A 14,254-nucleotide genomic window follows, 5' to 3' on the forward strand; every position below is an offset into this window, starting at 1 on the left:
TTTTTAGGAAATTAGATGGTACTAGAGACCATTATGTTAAGCAAAATATGCCAAACTCAGAAGACCAAGGGGTATATATTTTCTTTCATATGTGGAAACTAGAGAGGAAAAAGGAAAAGAAGGGTGGGTGGGCAGGGATCTCACAAAAATCAAAGGAAGATTATTAGAGGAAAGGGATGAGGGAGCTGGAGGGAGGGAGGGAGGGAGGGAATAATATTGGCCCAATTCTATTATAATATTGTGTACATGTATAAATATGTAACAACAAATCTCACCATTACATACAACTCTAATGCACCAATAGGAAAAATGGAATATATATATTTTCATGGGAATATTCTATTTTTGATCCTTTTCCTATGATATTTAATGTTACCTTATTTTCAATCCTGTGTTCTAAATTCAATATTTAGATTATTTAATTCTTGATCTTTTTATTCTCACATTTACTTACCATTTAACATTTTATAATATTTCTGTTTATGAAGGACATTGTATGTAAAAAAAGTTTAGGTGCTCTAACTCAGTGATTCCACAGCTTTTGTTTTATACCTGTCTATATTTATGTGTCAATACAGCACTCACTGAGAATCCCATGAGCATATGGGCTCTGAATTTGGCTCTGTTCTATGTTTCACCATGTCATATCATCACGTGTGGTTGGTCATCAGAGGCTCCACTGTTTTTATCTTTCTCATGCTAATCTTGAATCTGGAATTAGGAACAAATGTTTTCAGAGTAAAAAACTATCAGAGATATCAGGTAATCTAAATGGGATCCTTCCTCTCTGGAAATTTCCTGTAGATTTTTTTTTTGTATATACATGTCTATCATGCTTTAAATAAAATTTGTGTGTGTGTGTGCGTGTGTGTGTGTGTGTGTGTGTGTGTGTGTTGAGTCAAGTTTGTTCATTACTTTATATCCAATGTCTGTAAGCATACAGTCTCAAAAGAAAAAAGAATACATTTGAAAGTCCATGTCAAATGTCACTGTCCCTCCTGAAATTATTTTTAAAATGCTAGACCATAGATATTTCTAAAAAGATAGTTCACATGTAAAATGATTGGATTAAAAACTTTTGTGCATGATGATAGGGGTTTAGTTTTGTTTTTCTGCATATGGATTTTCAGTTTTCTCAGCATCATTTGCTGAACAGGTTATCTTTTCTCCAGTGTATGTTTTTGGCACCTTTGTCCAGTATGAGATAACTATATTTGTATGGGTTTGTCTCTGTGTCTTCTATTCTGTACCATTAGTCTACAAGTTTATTTTGGTGCCAATACCATGCCATTTTTGTTATTATACCTCTGTAGTATAGTTTAAGATCTGGTATTGTAATGCCTCTTGCTTCACTCTTCTTGCTCTCTTATTTCTTCTTGGTCTCTTATTTTTCCAGATAAATTTTATGATAGTGTTTTCTATTTCCAATCCATGTGCACCAAAATGAAAATAAACTCCTAAATTTATACACAACACTCAACTAAAAGTGGATCAAGGGCCTAGGAATTAGACCAGAGACCCTGCTGCCTAATATGTGCAGGAAAACCTAGGCCCAAATCTTTATCGAATCGGGTTAGGCCCAGAATTCCTTAACAAGACTCTAAAAGCACAAGAAATAAAATCAATAATCAATAAATGGGTTGGACTCATATTAAAAAGCTTCTTCTCAGCAAAAGAAAAAATCAATGAGGTGAAGAGGGACCCTACATTTTGGGAATAAACTTTTGCCACATGCACATCAGATAGAGCACTAACCTCCAGGATATATAAAGAACTCAAAAAAACTTAACACACACACACACACACAAAAAAAAAAAAATCAATAAATGGGCAATTAGAGAAATGCAAATTAAAACTACTCTAAGATTTCATCTCATGCCTGTCAGAATGGCAATTATCAAGTATACACACAATAATAAGTGTTGTCAAGTCTGAGAATAAAGGAACACTCATACATTGCTGGTGGGACTGCAAATTGGTACAACCAATCTGGAAAGCAATATGGAGATTCCTTAGAAAATTTGGAATGGAGCCACCATTTGACTCAGCTATCCCACTTCTCAGTCTACATCTAAAGAACTTAAAATCAGCATACTAATGAAATTCAGCCACATCAGTGTTTATAGCAGCTCAATTCATAATAGCTAAACTGTGGAAGCAACCTAGATGCCCTTCAATAGGTGAATGGATAAAGAAACTGTGGAATGTATACACAATAGAATATTACTAAGAATGCAAAGAGAAAAAAATTATGGGTATATGCGGGTAAACGGATGGAGTTGGAGAATATCCTGCTAAGTGAAGTAAGCCAATCCCAAAAAAACAAAGGCTGAATGTTCTCTCTGATGAGTAGTTGCTGATCCAAAATGGGGGTGAGGGGGACATGGGAAAAATGAAGGAACTTAGACTTGGCAAAGGGTAGGGAGAGGTGGGGAGGGAGGATGAGGGCAACAAAGATGGTAGAATGATATAGACATCATTACCCTAAGTACATGTATAATTGCACATATGGTGCAATGCTACATCATGTACAACCCGAGAAAAGAAAATTGTGCTGTAATTGTGTACAATGAATTAAAATGCATTCTGCTGTCATATATACCTAATTCAAATTAATTAATTAATTAATTGATTAATAAAAAAAGAAAATGTGCCAAGAGAACCTTACAGAAGATGCTACCCTGAAACATGTTTTTTGAACATGTTTGTCAGTTGGAAACACATGACAACTTCTAATAAGAATACTGTTACTCTATTAAAAAAATAACATTAAAAAAAAGTTTTTTAAAAAATTTTGTACAACCCACAATAGAATTTAGAAAACTATGATTGCATATTTTCTGAAGAAATGAAAAAATAGAAGAGAATATTATTTAAAAATTCCAAGTAGCAAAAAAGAAAAAAGTAGAAAAATAGGAAATAGATGGAATAGTTTTTACACATATAGTCAAGTTTTCTCTTTATAGCATTAGTTCAAAAGGTCAATCTTTCTTATTTAAAACAAAGATTTTGAATTGAATACAAAAATCATGTTTAATATCATGCTCAAATTAATAAAATATTTAAAACAGTGTATTTTAATGAAAAAATGTTTATAAATAAAAGATCAAGCAAAATGTTAAAAAAATCAAGCAAAATTAAAACAGAATTCATATTATCATAAAGGTAATTTGCATGGTAGGAAACAAGTCAAACATGTTATAGTGATAAAACTACCTTTCAACACAAAGACAAAAGAGATATTAATATTATATTCTTAAATGGCACTAAAAATCACATAATTGATTTTTTAAAGGTATGTGTGTTTGGCAAATGTTGAAATATGTAATGCAATGGAAACCTACCACAACCAATATTGTATTTTAATACATATTTCATTGTAAAGATAATTTATAGCAACCAAGGATGCGTGAACTGGCACACAAATATGTAGACCACTGATGTAACATAAACAATGCAAATACTTTAGAATGTGATGATTGTGGAATTTTGATTCATTGGAAAAATAATGGATTTTTCAATATGTACTGTAGAAGACATTGGCCATTCATTTTGTCAATTTGGGAAATGCAATACCACTAGGTCGTGGAGAGACTAAAAATTTAAATATACTAGTAACCTTAAAAAACAAATTTTAAAATAAAGGTGAATATTCAAATAATTTTGAAATATGGGATTCCATCCCCTGTGGAGTAGGAAAGGTGAAAGAAATACCAGCATAAAAAACAAATTTTCAAAAATTTTAAAGCATTAAATTACATATATAGGTATATATGTATATTTTATATATATATATATATATATATATATATATATACATATATATATATAAATTTACACAAACTTAAAAAGCAGTAGCATGTATGTATTTATACATTTATCACATAATTACATAAGTTTTGAATAACTGATAGAATGAATATCTGCAACATGTATCTAAAGACTTATTACAATTTTAGAATGAAGTTTACAGTACAGCAGAAAAGGGAATAAGACAATGAATAAGTGGCCTTTGTGCAGAAGCAGTGTGCCACAGCAATGGAACGAGCACACTGGGACCAGGAATCAAAACTCCTTCCTTGGCCACCTCTTTCCACTGTCCTCTGCTAACTAAGCTGACACCTTCCTCACTGGCAAAAGAAACCTATTTAATGGGCGCAGAGCTACCTTTCCAGATGAAGCAAAATTGTTGATTTTTCATTTGGAGGCAATATTCAGCACATCTTTGCTTTGTAATGCCTGGAATTACATTTGAAGCTACAGAATGCATATTATAATAATACAAATGCAGAGGCATTAAAGATAGAATCATCCTAAACTTTCTTGAACTCCACCTGTTGTGAATCTGATACAATCTTTGGTATCTAATTCACTCCCACAACTCACTAAGGACATTTTCATTTCCACTATTCATTCTTATATTACATTATCACTATGCCCATTGTTTATAATGTGGTGTTCACATTATACTCTGTGAAGAGGGTGATCTTTGGAATCATGTAATATGCAATTGTGTAGACATTTTTAGTGGCTCTGGCCTCCATGAAGGGATATACCTTCCTCAAGCATTAACTTTCTTGTAGATAATTTTAGTGGATTCAACCAGATGATCTCAAAAGGTCTAAGATTCTATGACATTTTTTATTTATAGAAAACTCTTTTAATGTTGTTTATAGTAATATAGTTTTTACAGTAATAAAGTTGGGTGAAACAGTTTAAAATAGCTTCCAGAAAAGATCTATGTCAAACAAAATACTACTGCATATTTCAAACAATAGAGTGATTTAGTCACATCAATGCAGAGAAAAGTAGAATGTGTTTAAATATATCTGGATACTCTAAACTGCTTATTATTGGCCACACCCAGGCTTGTGAATTTCATCCAGTACTACTGTGAACTCAGTGAACATTTAGCCATTCAGATGGTACTGTGTTAGTTAGAGAAGACTATACACTTGCATGTCACATGTTGAGGTGACCCCTATCTGTGCTTCATGCCTGTGGAAATATATTGATTAATAACTTATTCAAAATTATTTCATACCAAGTTTGGTTCATACTGAATAATTTCAGAGGTCATTTGTTACACCATGGTAAAAGAAATAAAAAAGGTTGGCTCATTGTGATATTTATAAGTGCCCCGCAGGTTGAGAAATGATTTTTCTAGATGTGTTAGAATCTTTCCTCTTATCGTTGAAAAGTTGAAAATATATTTAAACATCTCCGTGTGTGGGTTTATATATGTTTATATTCAAGAAATTATATAATTTCTTATATATCCTGAAAATTTTTAATTCTTCGTGTCTTAAACAGGAAGAGAGAAAATATGCTATTTTTCCCATTCTTTCATTTGCATATATAACCTACACCAGGAATTCATGCATATCTAGGTGCTCAACAAATACAAAAGGTTTAATTTCAAAAATTAAAATAATATCCTCATCATTGCATTCTGGTAAGTATCCTTCTAGGAATTGTTAGTCAAATTAGAAATTGAACATGAAATAACAAAACAACATCAAAATTTCTCCCATAAAATAGATTTTCTGGTCTCCAAAATAGTCTTTTGTCAAACTGTGAAATATGTCTTTAAAATATTGGAATAATGATCATTCCAATTAAAAATAGTCTTATTAGCCAAATCTATTTCTTGATTTATTTAATTATCTGTATAGTTAAAATGTGGGTTTAGTTATTTTCTTCTTTACCTATGAGAAACAATATCAAGATTTGGCTGACTTTTCAAAATAGAGGTAACAGTTTTAATACTACACAAGTATTCATTTGATATCTGCAGGCTTTATCAATTGAAATTTTATACTGACTAAACATAGTATAAATACATACGTAATCCACAGATAAATACATATATGTGTAATTGATTTAAGTGGAGGTCCTTTGCCTGTATATGGCCAAATGTGTCACTTTGCTATGGTGGATATGCTGTTCCACACAGAACTCCATGTTGCTGCAAGTGATCTGGAGGTGACAGAAACAAATTGGTGGAGACAGAAATAGGAGAATCCCACCCTGTCAGAAGATGAATGAACTGAACTTGCCTCGAATGAACCATGGCTGACACAAGCAAGGTGCAATCAAAGAGTGAGCAACTTTTGACAACCCATACTTCACAGGCCTGACCACTGTGGATGGCCGTGATTATCTCCAGACAAAATGACTGTGAGTAAAAGGCTTACATACACTTAAATTAAACACAGCAGGGTTGTAGTAATCTCTGTTTGCATTTTACTTTCTGTTAAGAAGGAAATTGCTTGGACTTGGAACATTTCATTTAATGGCATTTTTAGTTACCTTTTGTACTTCTAATGCTATAGTCTAAATTCACTCCAAATTACCCAGTAAGACATAGGAAACTTTTGTCCTTTTTTTGTTTATTTTATTTTTTTTTTTAAATTGCAGTAGCTTCCTTACCAATTTTACTAAATTAAATGTGTTTTAAAGCATCTCAGTTCTTGAAACTTAATTATCCCAATCTCTGGGTGAAGTATAGCAAACAATACAAACCCCATTTATGTAATTTATTTCGCAAAAGAAAATAATGGAATGCAGTTGTGCTAATGATATACATGTTTCTGTATTTTTTTCCCTTTTCGACAACAACTTAGCAAAACCATGTCATTTTGAAACAAAAGCTTTAAGGGCATTTTGAGGTTTGGGTTTGTCCATAATCTGCTTTTAGGAGAAAGAGGTTAAGGGAATAATTTTATATGCCTTTTGTGCATCATGAAAGATTTTGTTTTATTTTGTTTTTTTATCCTTCCATCAAGGAGTATTATTGATAGTTACCAATAATAAACTGTGAATAAAGATCATGGCTTGTAATTGTAATGTGTAAATAAGAAGAAAAATATGTAGGTACTTCAGTAGCTGAAGTACCATTCATTATATCCCAGCAGAGCAAATCTAATTGTTAGGCCACATAGGGTCTGGAAAACTTTGGTTTAAACTCAAATATAATAAGATTATGTATCACTCCCTTTCTCATTTAATATAGGAGAGATTTGAATGCTTGAGTCCATGGTCATGTTTTATTTCATATTAATACTCCTTAATATAATCAGTTAATAATTCTAATTTGCAGAATTCTATCTACTGCAACATTTAAATTAATGTTAATTAATTGGCTTGTATTGTCCTCTTGGAAGGTGAGTCATTAGACACAGGCCACAAGATTGTATTGCTAGATTTGGCAGTGCGTAGTTGAGGGATGTAGGCATACAGAAAGGTAGGGTATTGAATTCTGTTTAGCTCAAACCAAAGAGAAAAGATAAAAACTACCTCCTTCATGAAACAAACCTACAAGTAAGCAAAACCAAAACCAAAATCATCTCAAGTAAGCTACCTATGTATAGGTAAATATGTAGACACATATACTGTACATAAGAGTAAATATATACACACATGTAGAGAGTGGGTGGGTGGGTAGGTAATAGGATGAGAGAATTTTGATTCTTCCAAAAACAGAGGTTTAATAGGCTTGTAAACTAAATTTAAGATGCAGCAGGGACAAGTGCCAACTCCCAGAAGAAAATGAAGGTGGAGAAAGGATCTGTTGAGCTTTTGATTTCCTGAGCTCCTTGGGTCACAGCATGCGCCCAAATCTCAAGCCTTCTCATGATTCACCCAGGGGAGCCTGAGCCCTGTCCTCCATGTTACTAAGTGCCAGCCTTGTGACCCACTTCAACGTGTAGCTGCCAGGCTCCCACCCTGAGGGATCTGTGGTCAGGACCTCATTCCCCGGGCCTGTGTGGAATATCAACCTACAGTTGTTAGATTTTCCAAGTTCTTTACTGCCCCCTAACTATAATTGATTCATACATGATCAATGAAAGTTAATAGTAGAATTGTTTGAATATTGTTTTGAACACATTCTTTCTTTTCAGACCTACCCACAATTTTTTAATCCTAAATAATCAAGAGTTAATTCTGTATATTATCATTTCATTGATGTTTTCATTTTTATTGGGTGAATGTAGACCTTCCACATATAACACTTGTGAAACAGGTTTTTAATTTTTTATTACTAATTTCACAGGAATAAAACACTTGTTGGTAAGGGAAGGCATAGATATATGTAACCTGAGCCTCCTGCATCATTGGCTACTATCTGCAATATCATCATAATAATGTGTCTATTCTTAAAATATTGTCTCCTTCCATCACTCTAAGTATGTGGATTTTCAGAGAATGTGTGTGTGTGTGTGTGTGTGTGTGTGTGTGTGTGTAAATATATTTGTATATTTACTGATTTTCCTGAGGTTTTTGAAGAATAAAATCAGGTGCCCAGACCTGAGATCACTCCTATGCCTCTTTCTGAGCAGTAGACTCATTGTCATCAAGATGACTTACACCTTAGTGGTGTCTTGACACACTCACACACTCTTGTCATATTCTTGGCTTTCTCTCAAACTATCTTTCTGACTTTCACAACTGAAATTGAACCCTACAATTAAAAAAAAAAAATTTAAATTAGCTAAACAAAGCAAGAATTATTCCAATGTAAAAGTCGAAATAAGATCATGCTTATGTCCCAAATGAATTATACCTAAGTATAAGTATAAATATATGAATTCCATATGTATATTCATCATATACGTATGTATAACATAATTAAAGATTATACTGAGTATAATAAATTAGAATTAGTTATCCCTTTAGCTAACAAATGTTTATTTATGCAGAACTCAGAAGATCTGAATTTCAACGTATTCTCTCAGGTTTACAGACATTTAAGCACATTATTAGGAACTGTGATTATTCGGCACACCAACACTCAGGTATCACCCAACTTCATTACTACCTGATTAATTAACCTGTTTAAAGTGTGAAAGTTGGCACCTTGTCATTAGAATCCATGAGAATAACTAATGAGAAACTATGAAATAATTTGTTCCTCAATTAAAAAACCTGAACGAAGAGGTTTTATCTCATTATTCTTGTTTCCTGTTATCACCTATACAAAGCCAAGAAGATTTTGCAAAACTTACTGTCTAAAGACAACAGGCTATGTAACATCTCAGGGAACATTTCACAGATCTTTAATAAATGTGGTGTTATTCAACAGCAAAAGGTAAGCCAAGAAGATTCCCAGGATAATATATTCATTATATAGCATCAATGGGAAAACTAGGTAATTCCATCTTATAACTTGGTTCAGGTTTAAATGAAGTTTCTGTAGAAGAAAAGAGAAAATGGAAGTAATCTAGTTCTCTCTAGGCCTTCATAAAGAGACTTTAGGAAAAAAAAAATCACAAGAGGTAATTAGTATCAAAGTACTATTAAATTACATTTCCATATATTAAAAAACACAGCCCAAAGGCCAGATTTGTCTGAATGTGAATGATTTTATTCAGTGGCCACATTATAGCATCTCTCAAAGAAGAAAAATGGTAGTGAGGTTATTAACTTCAATTGTCTTCCCCTTTGCACATTTGTGAGGTCATACATACCATGTAACAATCCTGAAGTATCACAAGTACCTTCCTACCCTAGAATTTTTTGTAATGTTTATATATTCACCCTCATGCCTATAAGTTATTCATGGAGTTCACAATTGCCAGTGAAGTAAATGTCTATTGTTTAACATAAAAAAGGAAAAATTTTCCTTGGCAGTAAAGTGAACAATCTTTCTTGCACTGATTATTTTGCATACATCTCTCCAGTTAGCAAGAGTTTCGTGCTCTGAACCATGGCAGGATATAGACTATAGAATTCATCCAATGTAAAGCTGGGCATAAATGAACACAGATGTTAATTAATTGGACATCCCTATTTAAATTCCTTGAAATATATTCTGGATCATGTCTCCTGCTTCCTTATATAAATCCTTAAACTGGGGCCACCCGCATTTAGTGAAGGAAATAGTCAAACATTTAAAAACCACATGCATATTTTTTTTCCAAATCAAGATTTTGTGAAGATAACTATGAAGTTTAAAATAAGAAAATCCAATTAATCCAATTTAGGAAACAAGCTCTATACCTGTTTTATACTTTTAGCTGTATATTTTTTTAAGCTGCAAAATTGTCCAGAGAAAAATAAAGAATAAATTGTCAGTGACACAGATTAAATATATTTACTTCACTTTATAAAAATACTTCCACTGACAATGAAACATTAAGAGTCAAGTCCAGCCTGTTTGATAATAATAGTTACATTTTCTGAACATGGGTACTATGCCTAACTGTATATTAGGCATTTGCACATGCAAACATCATTTTTGTTGAACCACTTTCAATTATTTATATAATTATGCCCATTTAGAGATAAAGGACTTAGATTCAACAGTGTTCAGTATCTTGTATGCCTTTATATTCTGATTCCAAATTCTACAATCTCTCTCTATCCTATATTGCCATTAGTCAACAAGTAATAAAACATGGAAGTATTCTTACATAATAATAATAATAAATGGCTGTATTTATTAAACAGTATGGGATTATTTTTGAAGACTTTTTAAAATAAAAATTTAGGGGTAAAACAGTTTGATAGTCAATTATGAAACAAAAGCAGTAAAGTTAAATTTAAAACCAAATCTCAGAAGTTCTTCAGAAATTGTATCAATCATAATTTAATTTCACTAATAGATAATATAGCAAATGTTAAAATGAGTCATTAAAATCTGGCCAAATAGAGAATCTAGAGAACAATTTGTCAACATAGAGATCTCTGCATAAACTACATAATTGTGTTTTTTCCACATTTTGATTAGTGCATTATAATTGTACATAAAGATGAAATTTGTTTTTACATATCCATATATGCACACAATGTAAAAATAGAATTTGATCAATTTGGTCTTCAGCATTTGCCCCCCTCCCCCCACCTCCAAGCCTCCTGACCTCTTTCCTTCTACTGATCTTCCTTTGATTTTCATGTAACTATATTCTTCTATGTAAAAAACAAAAAAGAAAAAGAAGAGCGAGAGAGAGGAGAAGGAAATGAAATAAGGAGGTTTCTATTAGAGCAGCCTCTTTATCTTATTTGTATAATATTATGTACTTAAATATATTAGTCTAAAGTGGAGTGGGAGAAATTAACTAAAAATTTTAAAGCACCAATATTATTTCAAACTAAACAACATTTCCATTTAAAATAATTATAAGATTGTTTATTCTTTCTTTTTGGGTCAAAATCTAAACTTTTAAAAGAATAAAGTAATTTTTAAGAGAAAATATATCAAGAATAAAAGGCTAATTAAAAATGAAAAAATGGTTTAAAATTCTATGATGATCTAAGTCTAATTATGTATCATGGGACAAGAATGAATAACAAATATAAATAAATCTGAATAGACACTAAAATAAATCAAATATAAAATCTTTTTAAAGACATAACAGCAATTCAATAAGCAACCACGTAATAAGGTCTCCTCGATGCCTGTATGTTTGATGCTAATATTTCTATCTTCTATGTACTGATGTGGCAACTTAAGTACAACCTCTCACAGTTACATAAGCATGCTATTGCATTCAGCAATTTATTTAGCACATAATAGTACATGTTATGTGTGACAACATTGAGAAGACTGTCTCCATAAAGTAATATTAAACATTGAAATGAAAACAATTTTATAGTTGTCACCAGCAATTTTATTTATAAGTTGGTGTTCTAGTAGCTTTGTTCTACCTACCACTAATTCTACAAGGTAATAGTTATTACATTGCATTTTCATCCTGTCATTAGAAAGTCTTTTGAGTACCTGGAAATTAGAGTATGGTTGGGAAGCGCTGAACTGGTGGCATTCCTGGTGATGTTTTATTTATTTATTTTTATGTCAGTAGTGGGAAGCATTACTATTGTTTCATCTTATCTCTGCTCCAGAACGAAAGGGAGTGTATTATTGGACTTCCTTCCTTTGTTGTCCCCCAATAGCAGGGGTCAGGTCCTACTTTATTCAGCATACAGTGGACAGAAACACACAGAGTAAGTTAAGCTAAAAATAGTCGTGTCCTCCTCATTTCACTGCCTCTAATTCAACCAGGCTTCTCCCACCTCCCCTCACTCAGGTGCTGATTGAGGTCCAAGCACCCTGCAGGAAGCCTCACCCCCATCCCAGAGAATCTGACTTATTCACTCACCTTCACAAAATAGTTAGGATTTCAACCTAGAGCCCATCAAAAGGTTCACAATGAAGTAAAAAGGGAAACTTCCCACCACCTGTAACTGTCTCCACTACTAAGTAATTTAGGGAGCCATGGAGTGAGTTCAGTTTAGGGAAACAGCAACCCCACGCACCCTTTAAGATATTATTCAAGAAACACACTGAATACCACCAGGGATATAACTTGGGAAAATACATTATGATTCTAAAACAATGTTTAACTCTTTATTATGGAGAATTTTGAGCACATGCAAAAATAGACTAGCATAATGAACCTCTTTGTGCCTATTAGTTACAATGATCATTGTGTCTTGGCCAATCCTGCTCCACCTATATAATCTGTTCATTTTTATTTATCCTGTTATTATTTTGAAGCTAATTCTGAATGGCATATTACTTCATCTGTATGTGTTTTAAGTAGCCCTAAAATATAAGGGTCATTTTAAAAAAAGAGCATAACCAGTAAATTATGATCACACCTAAATAATAGCATAATTTTTTAATTGCATAACATAAAACAATTAATGTTCAAATTATGTTGTTAATTTTTGGTTTAATTTTGTTCAGCATGAAGTCACTTCAACCTCAAATCTCTAATATGTACAGATTTTTCAGCATTGTTATGAAGACTCTGCAACTAGGTCAATAAGTGGCCTGTAAAGATTTACTTTCATGTCTTTTTACCTTTCTAAAGCATATTCATACTACAGTGTCTCAATGCAAGATTCACTTCTCATATGTCCCGAGTCCTGCCTTGACCATTTCTCTGACTTCCTTTGGCATTTCTTCTCTCTCCTACACCTGTGGCACTTGGCTACGTTATTATGTACATATACCACATGAAATGATTCTAGTCTTTCAAATCAATTTCACAGGGAATTTTTATGAGTGGGATTCTTTAAAGAGGATTTTACTTTGTCAAAGAAACTATAAACATACCTATGTGATGTGGAGATTGTATTTTTTAAATATTTTAATTTAAAAAAAATCAGCAGTTTTTTTAATAATAAGAGATGAGATGTGAAGTTTATAAAATCTTTTCTTATATATGGCTAACACAGGCCAATTTCTACTTTTTTTTTTACAGAAATGCCATCAGTTTTCTGACAAATTGATGTTCCTTTTAAGAAAATATTAATACTGCTCAAGAGTTGGTAGCTTCCTCCTTGGTATTAATGACATCTGGTAAGATATGACAAATGTCTAAATCACTATTACTATGTAATCATCATGTAAGTGTGGAGACAGAACTGAACCATGTTAAGTGGTTTACTGTATTCCCAGATATATTATGCACATCATCTATTTTCAACAGCACTTTGAATAGTATAAAATGCCATTATATTCCACATGTGAAGATTTTACCTAGAGAGAGCATAAGCATCTGATTTAAGGGTACTGAGATACTAACTGATGGAGATCATATTTGAACTCTCCACAGTTGTCAATTATAAATAACATGTTTGTTTGGGGCATGTTTTCTATTTGTAAGTCACATGGTTCTTATTAGTGATATGTAAATATTATATTACTTTAATGAGAGAAAGTCTTTCAATCATAACTAATGAGGAGAAGTGAAAAAGTGTGACCTCATATAGTAAATGTGCTTTGTGGACCTCAATGCTCTTCCAGGTGGTATGTGGGAACACTGGGTTCTAGAAATCCAATTAACTACTCCAAAAAGATTTTTGCCCATTGCTCCTCTGATGTTTAGATTTGTGCCAACTTGTTATCTTTTTTGTCTGCCCTGAAATTCTGTTTACCACAGGACCATAAACCTAAGGTCTAATTCATACTCTATTTATTAAGCGATCATGAACTTGTCACCAGATATCAATTCAAATTTAGAAACAAATTAAGGTACTTTTAAATGATTTTTTTTAATATTTATTTTTTGGGTGTAGATGGACACAACACAATGCCTTTATTTTTATGTGGTGCTGAGGATCAAACCTGCTTCCCACCCATGCTAGGCAAGCACTCTACTGCTGAGCTACAATCCCAGCCCTTAAGGTATTTAAATTATGATATCAGTGTCTTCACCCATGAACAGAGAATTCAACTCTTATTTATTGACAAAAATTAAAACTATTTTCAAAGCTTCAAAAGTATGCTCACTTGAAAAACAAC

This window comes from Callospermophilus lateralis, chromosome 9 (genome assembly GCF_048772815.1).
Source record: "Callospermophilus lateralis isolate mCalLat2 chromosome 9, mCalLat2.hap1, whole genome shotgun sequence".
NCBI classification, from domain to species: Eukaryota; Metazoa; Chordata; class Mammalia; order Rodentia; family Sciuridae; genus Callospermophilus; species Callospermophilus lateralis.